Below are 23,954 nucleotides of genomic sequence, written 5' to 3'. Positions count from 1 at the left end.
TGCATATGTAGAAATAATTCCTTTGGGAATTTTCTTATAAAATTTAAGATGAGGGGCTAGGGAGATAGCTCAGTTGGTAGAGTGCTTGCCTCGCAAGCACAAGGCCCTGAGTTCAATCCCCAGCACCGCATTAAAAAAAAAAAAAATTAAGATGAGGAGAAAACAGCTACAACAACTTATAAAATAGGAGTTTTGAACAGTTTTCCAAATACCAAAACATATCAATTGAATTATCTGGGAAATATTGAAGATATTCTTTTTTTCTTTCTTTTGCATATGTCCTAGAGTTGTTATAGTGGGAACTATCAGAAGATGACAATATTAAGTACAGTATGAAAGAATTCACAGAAATGTAAAATGTAATTCATTTGGAAGAGGAATTTTCATTCTTTGAAATAAAAAGATAATTGAGAATAATAGGAGGCAGAAGTAGGAGGCAGAAGGTGCTATCTTGAGGGATGCTGCAATTATCCATCATTTAAAAGCACATATTACTGAGCAGTGACCTTTGAGATACTGGCATTAGAATGACTGTATTAGTTTCCTGTGTCTCCTTTAGCAAATTTCCACAAACTTGAGTGGCTTAAAACAACAAATGTATTCTCTCATACTTCTGAATGCCGGAAATAAAAAGAAAAGGAGAAAGAGAGAAAAAAAGTCAAGGGGTTAGCAAGGACCTACTTCTTCTGGAGATTCTAGGGGAGAATTCCTTCCTCTCCTTGTCCAGATTCTAGTTATTGTCAGCACTTCAGCCTTAGAGCTGCCTCCTGTCAGTCTCTGCCTCTGTGGCCCCATTGCTTTCTCTTCTTATGACCATAAAATATTCTTCTGATTCACTCTTCTAAAGACACTTGTCACTGGATTTATGGCCCACCTTTATAATAATAATATAAAAAATTCTTCTTATTTCATGCTCCTTAATTTAAGTTCATATGAAAAGACACATTTTCTAAATAAGGTGATATTCACAGGTTTTGGGAATAAGAATGGAAATTCTTGTCAGGTCATCATTTAGTCAGTGCAATCATCCAAAAAGACACGCACTTAAAAAATTTCCAGGGGTAGTTTGGAAAAAGTAAGCAACTATTCAGTAATATGCATTTTGTTTCATAGTTATGAAGCCAGAAGCGGACATAGGTAGTTAGTGTAGAAATAGAGGATCAGGTTAAATCTAGGAAATGGAGACCATGAAAGCCATCTGCCTCTGGAAGATGGAGACTGTCCCTGGGAAAATGGAATGTTAAGGATCTCCAGAGCTCATTGATTACCAAATTTATCTGCCCTAATCAAGGACTGCAGGCAAGGAGCTGCTAATTAATGCCCCGTGGTCCTTGCCTGGCTGAATCACTTCAGCCCTCCCCCTGCCCATTTGCTTCTCACTTCATGCATCTCATTTGCAAAACCAGGCCTAGTAACTGTAGGCAGGAAGGAGAGATAAGAGGGGAGAGGACTGGAGAACAAGAGAGACCTTAACCTAGAAAAGATGTAGGGTGCGCTCACTTCTTGGAATTCTAGAACATGGTCCCCTTCTCCCCCTCAGGAGAAGTCTGTATTATTACTACTTTTAAATAAAACCTGCTTAATATGCTTGCCTTGGTGTGCTTCTCTAGTGTTCAAACTTCAACATTAGAGGGAGCAGAACTCGTCACTGGTAAACGGTGGTATCAGTTATAGTTCTTTTAAAATTATCTTTGTTCCCATCTTTATCCCAGGGCTTTTACCTAAAATTTTGTCCCAGTAATTTCTCTCATTTTATCTTTATGTTTGTTTCACTAATTATAGCTCCAGCCTGACTAATGAAGGTAAATACAAATATAGGAAAAAGAGAAGAACAACTTTTGGAAAATTTGTTGGATCAAATGAGGCTATATGGTAATAGGCAGAAGCATTCTATTCTAGGACAAATCACAATTCACAATGTGGGCTTTTAATTCTGAAGGTCATACTCATAAGAAAAATTAAATAGGTTACAAAATATTATAGTTCATGTTCAGAAGGATTTGAAATATGTGATCAATCTAGGTACTGCTTGCTGGAAAATTTCAAAGGATATTGATATAACAAGTGAACAATATATATCTGGGAATAACAATCAGTTGTAGGAAGATTGAGAATCCAACTAGTAAAGAACTGCATTGCAACTCATGAGTTCCAATGAACTGAAATGAAAATGGAAATGGAAATACAAATTAGGTTATTCAAAAACTAAGAGGTCTGAAATACAAGGAGACTAGTCATAGAAATAAGCTGTTTTATCAAAGTGTAGAAAAAGAAAGACTCTTAAATGGCCCTCATTTATGATGCAAAGGGAATTAGAAATACCATACAACTGATAGGAACAAAAGCAACATCTCTGAGTTTTGACATGTGGCAATTTGTTGTTCCCCTATCAAGTGTCAGTTTTTTTGGCTCTTAGATACATTGCAGGGTTGAGAATACAGCTATAATGGTTATAGAAAGCAATGCATGAAATGATTTTGTACTTTTGTCTGCTTTTTTTTTTTTAAAGAAATGAGATTTATTCAATAGAGATGAAAACAAAGAACATAAAACTTAAATTTCCTTTGCATATGGCTATCAATTAGGTTAGAATAGAGAATGAGTTTTTGATACAGAATCAAAATTGCTCTTAGAGAAATTAAATATTATAGGCATTGAAATGGGTGTATTTCTCTATCATGTAAATAAATATACACATTCACCAAAGAATTTCAATAAATTGGCCATTTTACTTATTTTTAAAATTTGGGTAAATCAAGAAAATAGTAAAATGGTTGAAATTGTGCCATGAAAGGGAAACATAATGAAAATATGAGGGCAAAGCTTGAGGATAGTTGCTTAGATATCTTACTCCTAGGATAGTTGATTATTACATGGGCAATTGCCTCAATGAAACTAAATGATTCTTAAGGCCATGCAGATTAGCTGGTGTGATGCTTACATCACTGAGCCCAGTATTTTTGAATAATATTTTGTCAAACTGAAGCCAGAATTAAGCACAGGTATTTAGTGTAGAAATAGGAGATCAGGTCAAATTGAGGAAATGAAGCCATGAAACCATCTGCCTCTGGAAGTTGGAGACTGCCCCTGGAAGAATGGAATGTCAAGGATCTTCGGAGCCCATTGATTACCAAATTTACCTGCCTTTATCAAGGACTGCAAGCATGGAGCTGCTAATTAATGCCCTCTGGGCCCTTGCCTGGCTGAATCACCTTGGCCCTCTCCCTGCTTTGCACTTTATGCAAAACCAGGCCTAGTAACTGCAGGCAGGAAGGAGAGATAAGTGGGGAGAGAACTGGAGAACAAAAGAGACTTTAACCTATAAAAGATGTAGGGTGTGCTCACTTCTGGGGACTTTTAGAACATCAGCCACGGCCCCCTTCTTCCTGCCGGGAGAAGTCTGTATTATTACCTTTAAATAAAACCTGCTTAATATGCTTGCCTTGGCGTGTTTCTCTAGTGTTCAATCTTCAACATTAGAAGGAGCAGAACTCGTCACCGGTAAACAGCAGTATCAATACTATTTTGGCAATGTATAAATAATCACATTTCAAAGTTTGTACAAAATTAATTTATTTGTATTACCATTCATTGTGCATTGTTTTTAGGTATTTGGAGAAGAGTATATGTAATAGAAAGCTGTGTTGCACAACCTAGCTTGTCAGTCTGAAAGCTGCTCTCCCCGCCCTTTCTGATGCAGCCATTTCCCTGCCTCCCAACTACTGTCAGTCTGTGAACATCCTAGCTAGCTATTGGTTCATCAGTCAGCTTGCAAGTATCCTTCTCCATTATTGGCCCCCTGTTAGTCTGGCGGAATTCAACTGCTTCACAGTAGCTACCCCCCCCCCCCGCCATCTTTTCTCTTGCCTTTCTCTTCTACACACTTGCTTACTTTCTCCTCCTCACTTTTCACACTCCTTCTTGTGCGCACCCTTTTTCTTTCCCTTTCTTTTCCTCTCATTTGCTCTCTTTCCCTGCATGGAGACACTCTGTTTGCTTAATAAACTCCCTTATGTGATTTCCCATGTCCGGTGTGGCTTCCGTGGGATTCCTTACAGTATGTGTCAAATATTCTGAGTGACTTAGGTTGGCAGTAAAAGCTTTGGGAATTATGAAATCAAATTATGAAATCAAACAAATAAATCATTTATGAAAATATGCTATTAATAGAAAGTTGAGGATTGATACACTAAAAAATAAATCCTGTAGATATCATAAAACAAAAGCATCAAGGGCTAGAGGAAGCTATGAAGAGGCAAGAGTATTAATCAAGGTAGCAGAGAGAAGAATGTTTCAGGAAGTAAAAAAACTGGAAAACTGATCACAGGAATAAACTGGAGAAGTATGCTAGAAGGAAGTGGCAGACTGAATATAATATTCCTGGATGACTTGTAAGAATCTTTAAATTGTACTTCAATGTGTAAAGTGCTAGTACAAACAGCAAATAAGAAGTCTCATCTGAACTTCCCTTTACTTTATAACATTTAGAATCCCACTGGGTGTAGTGGAGCACTACTGTAAATCCAGCTAATTGGGAAACTGAGTAGGAGGATTACAAGTTGGCTGAAAGCCTCAGCAACTTAGCAAGACCCTGTCAGCAACTGAGCACGACCCTGTCTTAAAAAATTAAAAGGTCTGGGGATGTAGCTCAGTGGTAAAGTGCTCCTGGGTTCAATCTCCAGTACCAAAAAAATAAAAAAAGGGAAAAGAAAGAAAAAAAGGAATACATACTCTCATTGTCATGTAATAAGCCAAATATGTTACTGGGAATAATTAATATCTCATTTAAATTATCCTAGAAATCTCTGTGCTAAATAATTTAAAATTATCAAAAATATGTAACTTAGAAAATGAGAAATTGGATAATCTGTTAATTTATTTAATACCATATTGCTCTACAAATCTTAGAATGAAGGGAAGCTGTGACCCTGAACTACTATATGAATGTATATCGATTCCATGGCTTCCCACTTCAGAAGGAAAGATCTACTTTCTAAATTTCTAAAATAAGTCCAGCAACAATATTGAAAGCTATTTACCTCCCTATTCATAGCTATTTCGGTACAATTACATGGCATTACTCAGCAGCTCATATTAGGAAGAAAATGTTCCCATTCCCTTTTTCGAACAGCAATCAAAAATTGATGGGATCTCACTATTTTTGTTCTCTGAGATTGGCTAATTATTAACTCTGCAGGAAAAATTAAATTTTAATTTTAATGTCATTGTAAAAGACCAGGAACTGCCTCAGCTTGATCAGATGCCATAAAGGTTTAAGTTGTTTTTGTAAGTTGGCCACTTGTTCAAATGTTAGATTTAGTTTCTTCAGTCTCACTTGTGTCTATCCTTTATGTTGGGGGTATTGCGTGATAGTCACTACATTTATATGAGTTGAAATGGTTCTTCTTACAGAGGTCATATGAACATATGATTTAAAACGTAAATATTATTCAAATCTGTCAAATATATTTTGTGTTTTTCTGTCATCTGATACCTTGTAAAAAGTATCACACATGATTAAAAATCTTTGGAAGAGGGAAGTAGCCTAATTTAAAAAAAAAAATGAAATGTAAAGCATTTAGTAAATTGTAACACTAAATCGTTACACAGGAGCAACCATTCCATTGTTAACTAACTACATGTCTTATAATAAACCTTTGATGTGATACTTTATGAGATTTATTTTGCTTTATAGTCTCTAAAAAGGAAAGATAGCTAATAAGAATAGTTATGGTAGTGCTTGAAATAATTAGTTTCATTTAAAAAAATTATATTTTATAAAATTAAAGTCTATGTTGTCAAATTTGTTGTTAGAGAATTCCCACATTTAATTGAACCATAACAAAAAGATTCTAGCCATAGAGGTCACCTACATAAATGCACTTATTTATAGATTAGAAGGTATTATTGCAAATGGAGATTTAGTTCTATGACACTTTTCTTATGAACAACATTGGTATTAACATGATTAAAAATCAATTGTATGTAAACAATTCACAAAGGGTTCAGGGGCAATACAAAGAAAACAAAAAACAAATCCTTTGCTCTCAAGTAGCTTATGATTTAAACAAGGTATCATCTTCATAGAAATAAAAAGAAACTGTTCAGCAACATTTGCTTTGAAAGCAGACCCTGCCCCAAAGCAATGGTCATTTTATAGAAATTGAAGCACATTTAGAAATGCTGAGCAGAGTTTGATGATGAGGCGGAAGAAAATCTCCTGGGATTATAAGAAGGTTAACAGAAGGATAAAGGTTTTATGTTAGAATCAAACATTAATTAATTATTTAATTCAGCAAATATTTATTGAACATTTTCCCTGTCTCAGGTAATTTTCTTCACACTGGAGATGTAATGGTGAACAAGACAGGCATGGACTATGAGTGCTAAACTCTCATAGGGGCAGTGATAGAACAGTAGACTATGAGATCACTGAAGCAGAGGAATTTCCAAGCCAGACAGTGAAAGAAACTGTTAAGAAATAGTAATAATAATATAAAATTGTAATAATGGCTCTAAAGATTATAGCAGCTCGAATGGCTTGAGCATCTCATCTGTATGAGACATTTTTGCATGAAATTTATAGGTATCATGCGATTTAAGCCTCATAACATTTTAAGGCAGACACCTGGTAGCATCATGATTTTAGTGATAAGGGATCCAAGAACAACTAAGTTAAGTCTGTTGCTGAAGATATTGTGGTGAGTGATTGGCAGAGCCAGGTCTCAAGGCCAAGTTATGTGTTCCCAGAGGGCATGTTCTCAGTCTTCTAATTTAGCAGAAAATTTCCCAAAGGGTCATTCATATCTAGTTGGAATAGGAGAAGAACATGTACATTGATGCTACATTTTAAACTTTTTATTGTATATCTTGGATTTGTTTTCACTATTTTGGTTTTTGTTATAATTTTCACATACCCATAGTCTGTAACTATCATATTATGTAAATATGTCTTATAATACAAATTTTAATTTTGACATTTAAGAATTACCTATTTTCTCTATAAATATTTTTAAAAATTACTAGATATTTATTCAGTAGATTTATCTTAGTTTGAATAGTTGTTTCAGTGTAATATGACACAAGGGTTCCAATTCTCTATTCCATATTATTTTAAATTTGTACTTCTCTCTTTTTAAAATGTTATTCCTGCATTTCAGTTTTTTTTCCAAAAACTAGGTTTAAATGGAAATCATACTACATCATATTTGTCCCATCATTTTGTAAAATATCTTAAAAACTTATACTCAGGGGATGGGATATAGCTCAGTTGGTAGTGTGCTTGCCTTGCATGTGCAAGGCCCTGGGTTCAATCTCCAGCACCACAAGAAAACAAAAAACAAACAAACAAAATACTTATACTCCCTCCCACATTGTAGGGCATCCCATTTACCTGAATATTTTATTTTTATCCATTCTCTTTAAATATTTGCTAATTCATTTGACAAGATATAAATTAATTGGCTTAGTTCTATTTATTTTACTTTGCAAAGTTTGTAAAAGTTTGTCTATAATTTTATCAGTCCATTTCATTTTCTGTGAATTTCAGTGTTTTTTTTTTTTAATTTTAAAGTGAGATTTCAATATTTCTTTACATTTTCTGATCATCTACTAAATGATAGGTGCTGTGGATGCAATAGTATTGTTTCTACCTGTGGAGAGAAGGTAAAAGGAAATAAGCAGTCACATTAGGGTACAGTAAACCCAGTGCATGGCTAGAGCAGAAAGGCATCTTTCTTAAATCTCAGAAATCTCCAACATGGTGATTTTTAAAATCACTTTGGGAACTTAGACATAAGGGAAGGAGGTTTTGCATTCAGTTTGTAATGGAACATGTTAAAAGTCACAGAAGAGCAGGAATATGCTGATTCCAAGGAATTGTGTGCAGCTGAAGCCTAGCACGGGTTGGGAGTGATGTAGGCAGAGAATTAAGAGGTAATCAGAGATCCTACAAAAAGCCCATGCCTTTGTCAATATCTTTCATTATATGTCTATTTTTTTCCAGAGCTATTTTTGTCATTTTTTAATTGGTGCATTATGGTTAATGTTATGATCATTTTAAATACGTTTCTAGTATGTTTGCCTCTATTGATAAAAATGTTGGACATGCATACATTTTTCCTTGTAATTATTCTCCCATGTTTCTCCAATTTTTCTAAATTATTTCAACAGAGTTTTAAAAAAATAATTGGATGACACCATTGCGCCCTGATTATACTTGTTTATGTCTGCATTAACTCATCACATTCTATTAGAAATGCATTTATAGGAAAACTACATATTTGATGGAATAGAATAGCAATCATTGTATTTATTTTAGTAATTATCTGTGACCATATCTAGAATGGTAATTTCAAGAAATACTCAGTGTTCCCAGCAGTTTCCCATGAATATTGCATAAGCTATTGGAAATGCAATTTTCCAAGACTTCACAGGTGGTTTGGAAACCCCATAAAAATTGATAGTTCTTCATATTAGAATTATAGCTCATTTGATGTTACAATGGGCTCTTCTCAAGTTGAACCAGCAACTTTATGTGGGAGACTGGAGGGTTTCCACAATATAGGGCCATTTAAAAATTGTTTATGCTCCCATTAATCCTCAAAATAGCACATGTAAATCAGGGTAGACTTTAATTTAGATCTGAGTTGTCTTTGACACAAAGCATAGGATTAATTCATAGATCATTTGAGACTATAAACCTTTTACATTACTGTTAGAAATTATTATCAGTATTAGCTGAAATTTTTAAAAACACATTGATACACCAGAACGTAAATATTGAGAAATATCCCAAAAACAAAAGTACAAATATTATAAGTGAAATTAATTTCCTCTAGAAAACCATCATACGTTCCATCATTTTTCCAAGAGTACAGCTTTTTAAATTTTTTAAAAGATGTACTAGTGGCATCCAGTGGCACTAGAAAAGGGTAGAGGATGCTGTGAATTATGATTTCCCTTGTTTTTTAAGAATTTTATTTTCAAGTCAAGGGGGAAATAAATGGAAAGAAACAATTATTGCATGTCAACACCTATAATGATAATGCTAGGAGTTTTTTAATTATTGCCATGCTTGGACACTATATTTAGTACTTTACGTGTTAATTATTTCAGTATTATAACAACTCCAGGAACTCTATTCTACTAATGTCCTAACTAAATATACTATATGGGAGAACTAGGGCAGAAGCACATTATACAGTTGTTCCATGTTATGAAGAATCTAAAAGAACCAAGACTCAAATCCAAGTACCTACCTCTTCACTGTACTACATAACAAAAATGACTTGACACTTGCCAGGTATGTTACACACAAAGTTATCTACTTCTTACGACAATACTGTGCAATAATTCTTTTTTACCTTTGTTTTACAAATGAAGCAACTGAGACCTATAACAATTAAATAATATGGCAAGTTGAGCACAAATAATAGATTGAAGAGCAAGAAGCAGCCTATTCTAACTACAATGGTCTGTACTACCCTGTGTGAAACTCCCTTAAAGAGAATCTCTCACTCCAAAAACTGTAGTAATTATGACACCTAAAATGAAAATTGAAAGAATTATTGAAGCCATTAAGTCCTAATTTATGTAATTATTTTACTATTGACCTCATAAAACTTTCACTAGAGCAATAATCAAGTTTACCTTTGTGCTTTAGATCTCTGTCAGTTTTTTCAAAATCATCAGACAGATGTGATAATTATTAGGGACATGTTGCCACAAAAAAGCAGCAGAAGAACAAAGAGCTTGAATAATTAAAAAATGATAATTAAATACAAAATGATAAAAATTTACCTTTATAAGAACTATGAACTGCTTGAAATTAATATGAATTTCATCTTGTTATATATACTCAGAATTAGAAAAGTACTAATAGTCACATAAATACCTGGGTTCTAAGGGCATTTTTAACTCTTTATCTTTGATTTGGGAGATACTATCCAAGGCATAGTATCTTCCTTACATTTGTGTATCTTTTTATCTAACATATAATATATAATTCATAACGGTTCATTTATTCTATATAAATATAGCTGCATTTTATCACTATCTGAATTTTATTATCTGACGAATGATGAAAGTCACACGTCAATTGTATACAAAGAAAATGATTTCAGAGCTAAAAACTATGAGATTGTTCCCCAAGCCGTTTATGAAAAGCACCATCAAACTAGGTATTCATCTAAATAAGAAATGAGTAGAGAATTCTAATTTTCTTGGTTATTTCTAGAAAATTTATGATGGTATGGCAATAATCTGCAAAACAAATGTAAAATTTTCACACCAGAGGCACTTGCTAAATTTGTCATAAGATGTCCATTATTGATACCACAACTAACTTCTCCATGATATTAAGATCACCTATCAGTCCTATTGAACATTTTAATATGAAAAGTTGTGAAACAATAACAAAATAAAAACATCCCTGAAGCAAATAATATTGAATCTATAACTTTAAAGATGGTAATGGCAGACAATTTTATCTATATGCATTTGAGAATATACCCTCAAGAAAATGTTCTTGTTAATTATTCAACTCTTATGAATACAACAATAGTTCCTTGGCATTACTAAATAGCCAATCAGAATTCAAAATTCTCCATTTGTCTCATAAATGTACTTTGAGTATTGATTTGCTGAAATCTCTACGTCAGACAAAATTCATTCATGTTTGTTTCTAGTTATCTTAGTTTCTTTTATAATCTATAATGCCCCTAATTCCTCGTTTTCCTTTTTGTCTGGAAATGTTTTGGTAAAGAATCCAGGACATGCTGGATTCTGCTAATTGCTTCACATGATTTGACTTAGCACAATCCTGTGTCCCTTATTTTTCTTTTAAAAACTTTAGAGAAAGAGGTTTAATCAAATTCGTGTTTGCATTTTGACATAACTAATTCATAGATAATACATACTTCCTAGTACCACATTAGGAGTCAGAGAACATCTAATTGTCTCTCTTAGTATTGACAAGGTGAGCTAAAGATTTCAGGTGTTGCCCTTCTAATTTTTCCAATGATTACAACTGTCATTTCATTTGGACAGGTTGATAGTGGATAGATATTGCTTGAATTGGTTGTTAAAAGATCCAGAGACTTCATTTCCCACAAGTGTGCTGGAAGATGACAAAAAAACTAAGCTGTCAGATTACAGCTTATAGCCTTACTTTGTAGAATTCCATAATTTGCTAATTCTCTACCTCTATTCATCCTAAAAATTAACCTTTCATATTTAATTTGCTTAAACCACAAATATTTTGTAGCTGCTATTCATCTTGCATAGCACAGTATCTGCTAGATCTGGTAGACAAAGAATATGTACCTATACATACATATATACATATATGGTTTGTACTTAGTATTTCTTGTATGAGATATGCTCTTTGGAGCAAATTTAGTATTCTTGCATGTAATCTTATACTTAGGAATAAGTGTGTTTTCAATGGAATATTTCACTTAGAATTTCACAGAAAGAATTACCCAACATATAATTTCCTTAGTATGTACAAATTTTCAGTGTTTTTCCATGCCTAAAATTTATAAAAAAGTTAATCAAACAGAAATATTTATTCAGTTGAATACTAAGTGCCAAGACTTGTGTTCAACATAAGGCCATACAGTGAAATGCAGCGAAAATTTCCTACCCTGTAAAAAGCTTATATTTCTGTCCATCTGTAGATTCTTTTATTTTGGAAAAAACATCTCTTTATTTCTGTGGTATTCATATGTTTCATATCTTAAGCGTTTAATTTACAAGCATGTTGATCTTTCACAACTCAGTTTACCTTTATAAGCTCATTTTCAGAGAGATCTAAAGAAAGTAAAGCCTGTTGAGAATGTTCTTGTCTGAATACCAAGGAGGACAGCACGTTAGAATGTTTCTGATTTAAAAAGTGTGGGAAATCCTAGACTGACTACTTCCAGAAAATGCAATAACTTACCCTTAAGTGATATACATTAACCAAACTTTACTGAGTAAAGTAAGTGTTTTGTTAAAATATTAAAATCCACACTGAAAAGAAAATAAATTATTAATTCGTAACTGTTCTATTATCTTAATAAGTCTGGACATATTTTATTTTCTTTGGGAAAATTGCTGGAAAAAAATGAAAATAAGAGAAGTGGTAAGTTGCTCTATTATTATTTCCTCTGAAAGGACATTAAAAATTTAAAACAACATACAAATGTTTCCTTCAGGAACTAAAAGAAAAAAATAATAAAAAATAAAAACACAACTGAGAGAAGTAAAACGTAATTGCTGACCTTGTCTAAAATCTGAATCTATGTAGAGGCTGATGCCACTCTGAGTATTATCATAATCATGCATTAAGATAAGAAGCAGGATACATTTTTAAAAATTGAATAATTAGCCTAAAAAAAGATAACTTAAGGTTAGTGATGCCTCTTCATAGCTGTAGGAGTCACCAAATCATACTGAATCACTTCACACAAGGCTATTTAAATGTAAGACCCAGCATCCTACTCTCAAGATAATACAAAGAAAAGCATTATTCTAATGTATTTCATAATTTCACTTGCTAGTATTTCTGACCTTGACATCATTCGCATTTTTTCCCAAATTGTGTACTGTATTAACATTTATTTAAAAGGTTACATATAAAATTTTAAATGAATAATTTCAAATATCATTAATGATTAATGTTTGTGCCTCTTGAACTAAAAAACATGATGGTACAATTTACTACTGATACATTAACTCAGTCATATTTCAGTTTTCAGTTTTCAGCTTTTGTCACTAAGACAAAAAGAAAAAATAAAATATACAAGACTATCTAACTCATGAAGCACAAATGACAATGGTTAAGACAGAATTCAAATGCCCAACTTTGAGGTGAGGCTGTAGAGAAGGTCGTACCATAATATCCACAATACTCTTTAAAAAAAAAAACAAAAAACAGTGTTTGTGTTAGCATCAAATCCATGCCCCCCACCATAAAGAAAAATAAAAACTTTAGTTTATACTTCCATAATTGATATAGAACTGGGGAGGACAATACAATCTGGGCTCAGATTACAAAGTAAGAGCACAGCAGAATAATCAAAATCAAAGAAAGAAACAGAGTGGAAAATGAGGCGGAAGAGAAAACAGGAAATCGAGTAGGAGAGAGTATGTATGTGTGTGAGAGAGAGAGATACACAGAGACGGAAAATTATTTGAAATAAAAGTAGACCTTCCCTTTTGTCTTGCACGTATGTACAAACATGCAGTCTTTGTGTTTCTGAGCTTGGCTTATTTCTCTTATAAAGTCCTATGTCCTATAGACTTGTCCAGTTTGCCACGAATGGCAGGATTTCATTCTGTCTTTTATCTGAGTAATATTCCACTGAGTATATTTACCACATTTTCTTTGTCCCTTCATCCCTTGATAGATGGACCCCTTGGCTGATTCCATATCTTGGCACTTTGAATAGTGATGCAATAAATATGGTTTTGCGGATGTTTCTTAAACATAAATTTCATATCCTCTGGATGTGTACCCAGTAGTACCACTGCAAAATCAAGTGATTAATTTATTTTTAGCTTTTTGAGGCAACTTCATACTGGTTTCCATAATGGTTTTACTGTTAACAGGTAGAATGTTTCAGTTAGGAGGAATAAGTTCCAGAGTTCTACAGCAGAGTAGCATGACTATAGTTGACAAAGGTTTACTGTATATTTTAAAATAGAAGAGAGGAATTTGTATGTTCCCAGAACACACACAAAAAAAGGCTAATTACCTTGATTTATAATACATTGAATACACATATTGAGATGTTGCATTACACTTCATAAATTTGTATAGTTATTTTGTAAAAATTAAAAAATAAAACATAGTAGATCTACGATCTAGCTATATTTACTGTTGAAATATGGAAATATATAAATGTTTTAACAGATTCTACCTGTTTGTTACAATTTTCTACCATAAATAGCTTTGTGAGGCCACACTAACTCAGAAAGCCCTGACTTCTCTCCTGCAAATTATTCAGATCACCCATGATCTAATAAGGAAGTACATTGTCATAAAAAGTACCCATATTGTTTCAATAGTTAAATAGTTTTATATTCTGGTAATAATAAATTAGCAGCAAGGATTTTAGAAATTTTACTAGAAGAAACTAATGTAATTAATGATTGTATGAACAAGGAACTATGTAGAAAAATAAAACTGGCTTTAAGAAACTTGCAAATTGCTTTTGTAACTGCCATAGCATTGTGCCTAACTCCTTAGTGTTTAAGTATTAAGGAGGGAGTATTCCATCTATCCATATATCTTTCCTAAGTACAACAATAAAATATACATGCCTTTCAGTGCATGTTCAGAAATTTGAAGTCATTTTATTTCAGTTGTGTCTTGGTATAACTGGAATATAGCAAAATGAGGGAAAGAACATTTTTGAGTGTACCCCACAAAACACTTACTCTTAATCTCTGCTTAGTAATTAAAAAAAAAAAATCTTATTCAGGATTTTTACCAAAGCAAGATCATATATCCCACCAGATTAAGTTCAATAAATGTTTATTTGGTGTTTTTGTGGGAGGCACTGCACTAATCGGTAGAGGTAAAGGTAATTATGCCATAGTCTCTGTCCTTAAGAAATTCAAATATAAGGATGGGATAATCAGGTCAAATACACTCAATTCAGAAGACTAAAGTAAAACAGTTGTTTCAAAGAGTTAATTAACTAAAACTCAAAAGTGGGAAACAAAGGCAAACTTAGGTAGCTTTTAAAGGAGGTAAAATTTCAACTGAGCAGATTTGTTGACTGAATCAGGCAGACACAATCTCTCTGGGTTTGACTTGCTAATGAGTTTGGAAGAGTGCTACTGTTCGGAGCAATTGCGTCTTGTGAACAGATGTGTTCTGTCTTGCTGTCTCAGCCTTGCATTGAGCTTAGCAACCTGGAGGCGCTCTAGCAAAGCAGGGTGCAATTTTCCAGTACTTCTACTGACAGCATTGGTGCCTCAGCCACTTCTAGGTGTTCTGTTTGGTTGAGTATTTGAGCCCAAGTTCTTTACTCCTTCAATCTATTTTTTTTTTTTTTTTTTTTGTATCAGCAATAAACTTAAAATTTGGTCTCCATCTATCTGACTTCTTTGTCTATTTCTCATTTATTACAAGTCTGTTTAGTAAGGTGATTGTTATTTATGGACTCATTCAAACTTCAGCTATCAGTTCCAGTATAATCTTTTAGGTAACTGTTTAAATATCTACAGTTCAATTTTTATGAGTAGTTTAGGAACCTAGAACCCAGTTTGAATTCAGTCCAGTACCTGATAACATCACTTTTCTAGGGCCATAACCAAGAATTACAAGAACTACATATTTAAAGGTATTTGTAATTTTTAATAAATCTGTCCCTCTGCTCGTCTTCTTTGTTGGATCACAAAAGTAACAAATCTATTCATTGAAAAATAACTGAAAGCCTTTATGATATTGCTGGTGTGTTCATTGCATTGCTGTATTAGTCTGCTTAGATTCCCTGAACAAAATGCCACAGGCAGGGTGACTTTAGCAAGAGACATTTATTTTCTCACTTTCTGATGCTGGAAATCTGAGACCAGGATGACAGCATTGCTGGTTTTCAGTAAGTCCTTACTTTCTGGCTGGTAGGCAGCAGACATCTCACTGTGCTCATAGAATCTCCTCACTGTGCAGAGGGAGAGGGAACAGGGTTTCTGGTGTCAAGTCTTACAAGGATAGCAATTCTCATGTCCATACCTCCTCTTTTAGACCTCATTTAACTTTAATTACTTCTACATAGGCTATATCCCCAAATATAGATACACTGGGAGTAGGGGCTTAAAATGGATGTGGAGGAGGGGACACTACCTTTGGAAACTATAACAAATTAATTTCACAAGTTGCTCAAGACCATTCAGCGAACAAACTTTGAATGTAAATTCTTCAGTTAAATTTCAATACATTTGTTGCTATCTTTCAAGTTATGATGATTCATATTCCTGAGTATCTCTGTATGATTATTGCTAGAGATTCAAAGGTATGGGTTGTGCTTATATGTGTGGGAAAAGTGCAAATAAGCAATTAAAATTAAGATGTGGGTTAACTGCTTCAAGGCATTAAGTTAGAATGTTTTACATATGTACTGCAGTACTTTTTAAAGTTTTAAGAATTTTTTTGTCCTTTTATTATGAACAAGTACATTTACTGTGATAAAAGTTAAAAAAAAATAGAAGGCTAACATACTTTGACATGAAGAATAAGCTATGCCTTTGGTGTAAACTATGTACATTGAAAAAGTAAGTAGTCAGCAAGCAATTGCAGGTTTCCAGAATAATATTACGTGGTTGAGTATTTGGGTAAATTAACCTACATCAATAGTATGCATAAGTCATATTATTAGATTTAATCTATGCAGTACAAAAGGTAGAATTGTGTAGACATTTATTCATTTTTTTCAAATCCTGGGTACTATAAAATATTAAAGTTATTTGTATGTTTGAACAAACAAATAAGTGAATTTGTTTACATATTTATTATTTAATTGCCTATGAGTTTATACTTCAAGCATTTTAAGAGTAAATAAATCCTGCAAATTTCTACTGATACCCACAGATTAATTTATTCACTAAAAATGTCTAGTATGTTCTAACTTTGGTGCTTTAATATAGAGTCCCATAAAATCAAAACTGAATATTCCTTTTTTCCTATAATCTTATTTAATTACCTTCTAATGTTACAATATTTTATTAACTACTTTAGCCTCATTTGCAATTTAATTATTTTATTAGGTAAAAGGAGATAATCTCTTGGTTATTTTATTAATATTTTTAACAAACATCTGTTTTACTAATGGAGAATGTTGGATGATCCACAAAAACTGGTACTATCAATTAGAATTAATGTTATTCAAATAGATTGTATGGAAGTAACAGCAGGAAAATAGAGACTAGATAAATAATTTCTAAGCCAGTATGCAGGGCAAGAAAAACCAAAACAGATGTGTTTCATTCTCTTTAGTTTTCTTCCCAATGTGAAGTAAATAGCCCCATAGAATATATTATTTTGACAATACTCATAGAAATTTTCTTTAAAGGAGGAGGTAAGAAAGGATACTTTGTAATAAATTATTTTATTATTTTCTTCTGGGAAAAACAATATTATAGTCAAAATTGATGTACTCCTTCATTGCCTCTCTTTCCAGAATGCTTTTGAACTCTGCCTTTGGTTCCTCATCAGCAATGTGCTCTCTGTCCTTCTCCCTCTGTTTCTCCTTCAGTGAAGGATCACTTCTGTTCATAGATCTTCAAACAGAACAAAAACTTACCCTAAAATTGCTTGAGTATAATTCAGACAATAGAGGCAGAAAGGACTGTGAACTTTTAAAGCTTTTTCAAAACAAAAATGCACATTTCAAATTGGAAATTTCTGTAAGATAAGATAAAGCCCATAGTGTTCTTTTATTGATGCACTATGCAATGCAATTTTTATACTCTCATATCTCCTGTAATAGAAAATATGACCTGGAGCTACACATAACACCAGTATTTGGAACCATTACAGGCCTTTGTAAAGTGTATTATGCCTTGGTGATACATTCAGAAGAAATCCAAAAGCATATAAATCTAACTATTGCCCTTAAACTGTACCTTTGGGTGAGATTTCAAGTTTTCAGAATCTGAATGTTTCTTAGCAGGTTAGAATTCCAGAACTGTTGGCTATTCCTCAAATGAATGTTTGACCTCTCCCCAGACAGGCACAAGAAGGGATGAGAATAAAGATAGAAAAGCTATTTTTATAATAGAGATATTATTATAATATTAAAGAATATATCATATATATGTATAAGGAAAAACACACATGTGCACCATGCACATGCATGTAAAGAATATGCATTAAAACCCTTTATCAATCTTCCTCCCTTTGCCTTGATTTACTTTTCTGCTTATCAACTCTTAAAACTTTGCCTATTGGATATGTGCTAGTTTGTTTTCTATCATATTCATCTCTTTGGCCATGTAAATTGATACAGAGTAAATATTTAATAACTATCAATTAATGGAATAAAAGTTGTATCTTGGAATTGGTTCTGGGATGACCCACAGATACTAAGATCTGTGGACATTCAAATGAAATGGCATAATATTCCACATACCTTACTACACAGCCCTCACCCATACTTTAAATGATCTCAAGATGACTTGAAATACTAATACAGTATAAACACATTGTAAATATTCCTTGTTATTATATCAAATTGCTTTTGAATACAGAAGAAAAAAATGCCTATATATGTGCAGTAGAAATTACCAAAACCAGACAAAGACACATCGAGGAAAGGAAGCTTCAGACCCATATCCCTGATGAACAGAGACAAAAAACACTCAATAAAATATTGGCAAACCTCATTCAAAAACATATTAAGAAAGACAGTTCACCATGATCAAGTGGGATTCATCCCAGGGATGCAGGTTTGGTTCAACATAAGCAAATCAATAAATGTAACTCACCACATAAATAGAGCTGAGGATAAGAATCACATTATCATTTCAAAAGACACAGAAAAAGCATTCAAAAAATCCAACACCAATTCATCTTTAAAATGCTGGGAAACAAGAAATAGAAAACTATATACACTAAAGCCAAGGTCAATATCATACTGAATGCAGAAAACTGAAAGCATTTCCTTTAAAATCAAGAACATGACAAGGATGTCCACCCTCATCTTTCCTATTTAACATAGTTCCTGAAACTCTAGCTAGAGCAATCAGGTAGGAGAAGAAAATTTTTCTGAATATTTTTGATCTGTGGTTGATTGAATCCCCAGTTGCAGAACCCACAGACACTGAGAGCCAAATTGCAATTGAAAAACATTCTTCCTAAGTGTTTTAAGTGATTATCAAAAATATCAGATAATTTTCAAAAATGTGACAGATAATTGTACTGTTTTAAAGTCAGAGAGTCACAAGGATTTCATTTAAAAATACACAAATTATGAAAGTATATCTCCAAGATATGCTTGTTATTAATTGTCCTCTCAGCATAAATCATATTTTAAACATGTCGCTAAAAATGTTGATGCAAAACTTAATATTTTATAACCAAAACAAGGACAAGATCACTACATGCATGGATACAACTTACAAAGCATGGTCTTGAGAGTATCAAAGTTTGCACTGCTGGTATGTACATATGTCTCTCAAAATATTAATATCTAAAATACGTTTTCCTTTTTCTTTAAGTTGTGGCCATAAAATATGGTCTTAATTTTCTTGCTCTTTTTATATTTGTCATGACATACTCAGTGCCTTGTATACTTCATCACATAGAGTAGCTCATCACATTTAGACATACTAACCACTAACCCACTCCATGTGTACAGAGGAGATTTAAAATAATTTCAATTGAAGAAAATAATAAAAAGGTGACATTCTTGTCAATACAGTAGATATTTAAGAAAAAAATCTTAGTATAGAATCTCATAAGTAATGGAAAATATATTTTAAAACATTTTAAATGTATGAGTAAAATGATAAAAATTAAGGGGAATTACAGAGGACAGAAAGTATTAGGAAATAAAAGTTCAGAGAAATCTACAGGCATTTGTCTTGCAGACTTCCACTAATTTCTATGGTTTAGGCTGGATATTTTTCAGGGCCATATGGCAAAGGAAACTAGTCTGAACCCAAAATATGGTCCTACAGATATTACATTAAACCACGATCCTTCCACTTTTTATCTCAACTGAATAAGACAGAAAAAAAGGAGGAGTAGAAGATGAGCACACTCTTAAATCTGGTTGGCTATAAATAGATTAGAAAATAAATAACAGGACTATTATTGTATTGAGAATTCCTTCTGTATCTCTATAACCAAAATTCACATGAAAAATTTAATTCATCTTTATGAAGATCAAAAGCAAGGAAATTCTACCCAGCAGAACACACTTTAAACAAGGATACAAAAATAAAGTTGGAAAACATAGTTCATAAATTAAAAAAAAACCTCTTAAAGCAGCATAAATTAGCATAGATAGAAAAGAAAGCTACAGAATCACATTGATAAATACAACTGAAATTAGAATCATTAGAGAAATGGAATAAGGCCAAATTTTAAATATGAAACCAAAAGCAGTCCTAGAATTGAAATGCATAATGATCGACATTAGTCATTCAATATATGGGTTAATAGCAGGTTGCATGCATTAGAGAAAATAATAAATAAATTGGAAAACAAGACAAGATAGCTTCCATACTGTTACATGGATATATGATGAAATAAAAACATAAAATATAAATTAAGATGCATGGTGAACGGGATAATACGATTTAAAATACAACTAATTAGAAATAAAAGAATGGTAAAAGGCAGTATTACATGAGATAATGTTTGAAATTTTCTAGAAAGGAGATATTTTCAGCATCAAAAACCTCAAAATACATGACATGAGAGTAATAAATAAATAAACAAATAAATAATTGTATTTCTTCAGATCACACTGAAACTATAGTACAATTAAAGGAAAAAAAGTGAAACATTCATAGAAAAAATCTTTAAACTGAGGAGAAAGATTTGAATTCAATAAACAAAAATTTGTCCATTTTTCAATAAAACAATGGAGGCAGGTAGAATAAATCTGAAGAGCAGAGGAGTATCTCTCAATTGAAGTTGTATACCTATAAAATTATCAAGAATATCAAAAATCAAAATCATTTTCAAACAAAGAAATCATATGCTACATAAAAGTTTCTCAGAATTTATCTTAGAAACAGTACTAGTTCATGATTGGCAATTTTATTAGGCTAAAGAAGAAAAATGAATAAATTTCTGCAAGTTGCCTTTATAATAATTATAATAATGTCCAGTAGATGGTGAAAAAAAAAAGGACAGATAGCTAAAATGCTTGACATCAATTACCAAATTTATGAAGGGGGTTTTGAAACAGTCCCAGACCACAGTAGAATTTGGGAATTGAGAAACAATATTGGGTGGGTAGCCATCCATGTTTAGCAGAATCAAGCTTGACTGAGCCATGGGATGCAGAGTCTGACTCCCAGACTGGTAGTTATGGGAGACTGTTTTCAGAGAGCCAGAGAGTAAGTGGCCCTGTACACAGTGGCTCAACCCTGAGGAAATGCTAATTCTCTAAGCAAATGGCTTCCTAACTCCACCCCATCCTGTTCTTCACAGAACAAGCCCCTCCCCATCCCAGCCCGTTTACCTATGTGACTATAAATAAAGGTGAAGGTGGGGTCCTCCACCTTGTTGGAGGCCAGATCTGGTAGCCCAATCTGTCATATCCTCTTTCATTTGAAAAGAGTATTGGCTCTTGTGTTTATTGAATAGATAAGTTTATTAGTATTTAATTGATCTCCGTCACCATCATCCTCCAACAGAAATTCTTCCCCTCATCCACTCGAACATGGAAAACCCCTACAATATTGACTTTTAACCTTTGGTAAGTTTAATATACATATTAAGATTTTTTTCATTGTAAAAATTAAGAGAACAGAAGTGAAGACCATAACTTCCAAAACATTAGAGAAAAAAAAATTAAATGAAGGGGAAAAAAAGAATCTCACTCAGCATAAATTAAAGCAAGATAACAAAGCACAATGTCAATGTAAATAGGAAACAAAAAACAACAGCAATAACCCAGTTTTAGTAACAATTATCATAAACTTGAAGGAATAAATGTGTCCAATAAAAGCAAAAGTTTGTAACATTAGCTCTAAAATATAGTTATATGCCATTTACATGAGTTTTTCATAAAGGAAAGTAATTTTTTTTTACAAATATAAAGAAAAAACATTGATATAGTCATATTAATAATATAAACAGATATTTGAGATTATAAACTACCAGAAATAAATATGTAACTACACATGTAAAAAAAATGTAATTCAAAAATACTATTTTAAAATGTGTGCATTTAAAAGGATAGCTTCTGATTATTTTTACTAAAAGGAAAAAACTGGCAGAACCACAAAAAGTTCACCAACAAAAAAACCAAAAAAACAGAACATTTTAATGTAATTCTCTTATGAATTATAAAATCAGATAGAAAAAGAAGGGAATATTAAACAGTCTTGAATAGCAAAATTTACTTGCTTGATTTCCTAAACATGTACAAAACAGCACCTGACAACTTCAAAATGCATATACCTGTCAAGCACAAAGAAACTAAATAAAATTAAATCACATGCTATGCCATCATGCAGGAATGAAAAGGATGAAAAGGCAGGATAATAAAGATGATATTCCATGAATACAACCTAAAGGGAAAAAGATAATACACCACATATTCTAATATTTCAGGAGATTTCTATGCCCATAATTTTAACTAAAAAAACACTGACATTTGCGTAATTAATTGTAAGCATATTTTTGAAATAATAAACATAAATATTAGATAAGTTATACTGAGAAATTTGCTCCTTTTTTCATATACATATATTTTTAGTTTTTTCAATTTTCACCTCACAAATATGAGATGATTTTCATTATTGCTTTTATTTTATACAAGAGAGTGATATTTGAAAGTTTCAGTAACCAGTCAGTTATCTTACAGTTGGAAAATGTAGAGCTAGTCATAAAAATTTTTAAAGTTATGAAAAATTTCTGTATCACCATTTTTATGTATTAACCATTTTTTTTCCTCAACCCAGTTGTATTTGTCACAATAAATTAAATTTTCTCTTACATTATTGACACATGTTGAAACAGTCTCTCCTGGTTTTCAGTATCATTGTGAGTTTTTTCCTATGTTCTTTCCTTTGTATGTGTAGGAAAATGGCATAGGGTCTACCTTACCTCAATATCCTCCATGTGTATTGCATGATGCAATTAACACTTTGATTTTCTATTCCAGAAACATTTATTTGAGATTGGCATTTTCTAAACTTAATGCCTAAGTAGTCATGACTTAAACCACCGCTAATGTGTTTATGAAAGCATAAGTGATATTATAAAAATAAACCCATAAAAAGAGTGCAGTAATTAAATGATACCAATCTTGAAACTTGGACCACATGTTATAACTCAAAAGTTGTCAGTGAACTACTGCCAAGAAACCTCTGAATGACATTCTCTAGACAGTGAAGCTCACAGAACAATATTTCAAATTCCAAATGCATGCTTTTTACCATTTATGAAAATACGGTATAGGATAAAATCTCAATATAAAACTGAAAATCATAGGGATTATATTTGATGTTTCTCTTTCTTGATATGAAGTCTTTTTATCACAGATGAAATCAAATTGGGCTCCTAATAGTTCTCTCTATAATAATATGCTGCTTGCAAACTTTCTTATACTAGGTAATTGTAAATTGATAATTTGATACCTTGTCACCTTATCCTCTCATGTATTAAATTTAGGCTGGCAAGTCAAGAATAACTAAGCTATTCCCATTCTTTTCTAATAGTTCAAATATGCATACATATTCATTGATTATATTTTAACAATTTATCTGCAGGAGAGAAGATAAAAATAGCCAAGACTGGATTATTTTTACATAACAGATACTTTTTTTGACATCATATGTTTAATGGATATATTACCTATTTCCCAGAAGATAAGGCACCGAGAAGTTACATGATATGTCTAAATTTACCTAGTTAATAACTATTGAAGCCAGAATTTATCCCCCAATCAGGTTCCAGAGGCAACACTTCTAGGTACCCTATGCTACAGAGAATGAGAAACTTATTAGAATTTGAAGATCTGTAAAAGTACTATATTTTAATAGATATTAATATATGATATCTACTAAGCATATATTATATACATATATTAAAGCATCACAATATATTTGAGAATTATATTTGAAAACATATACAATATACTGGTTGATTCTTGGTAAATGGAAGACAGGAAATTCTATATTTTCATGATTTTCCCTAATACCTTGATTCTTTCATAAGTTAAATGGAAGTTGTTTAAGTGATATAAGAGTCTTTCCAAATAATTTGACTTAGTTTTTAT

Source organism: Sciurus vulgaris (genome assembly GCF_902686455.1).
Source record: "Sciurus vulgaris genome assembly, chromosome: 4".
Classification (NCBI taxonomy): domain Eukaryota; kingdom Metazoa; phylum Chordata; class Mammalia; order Rodentia; family Sciuridae; genus Sciurus; species Sciurus vulgaris.
Note: the sequence above shows the minus strand (reverse complement) of the source record.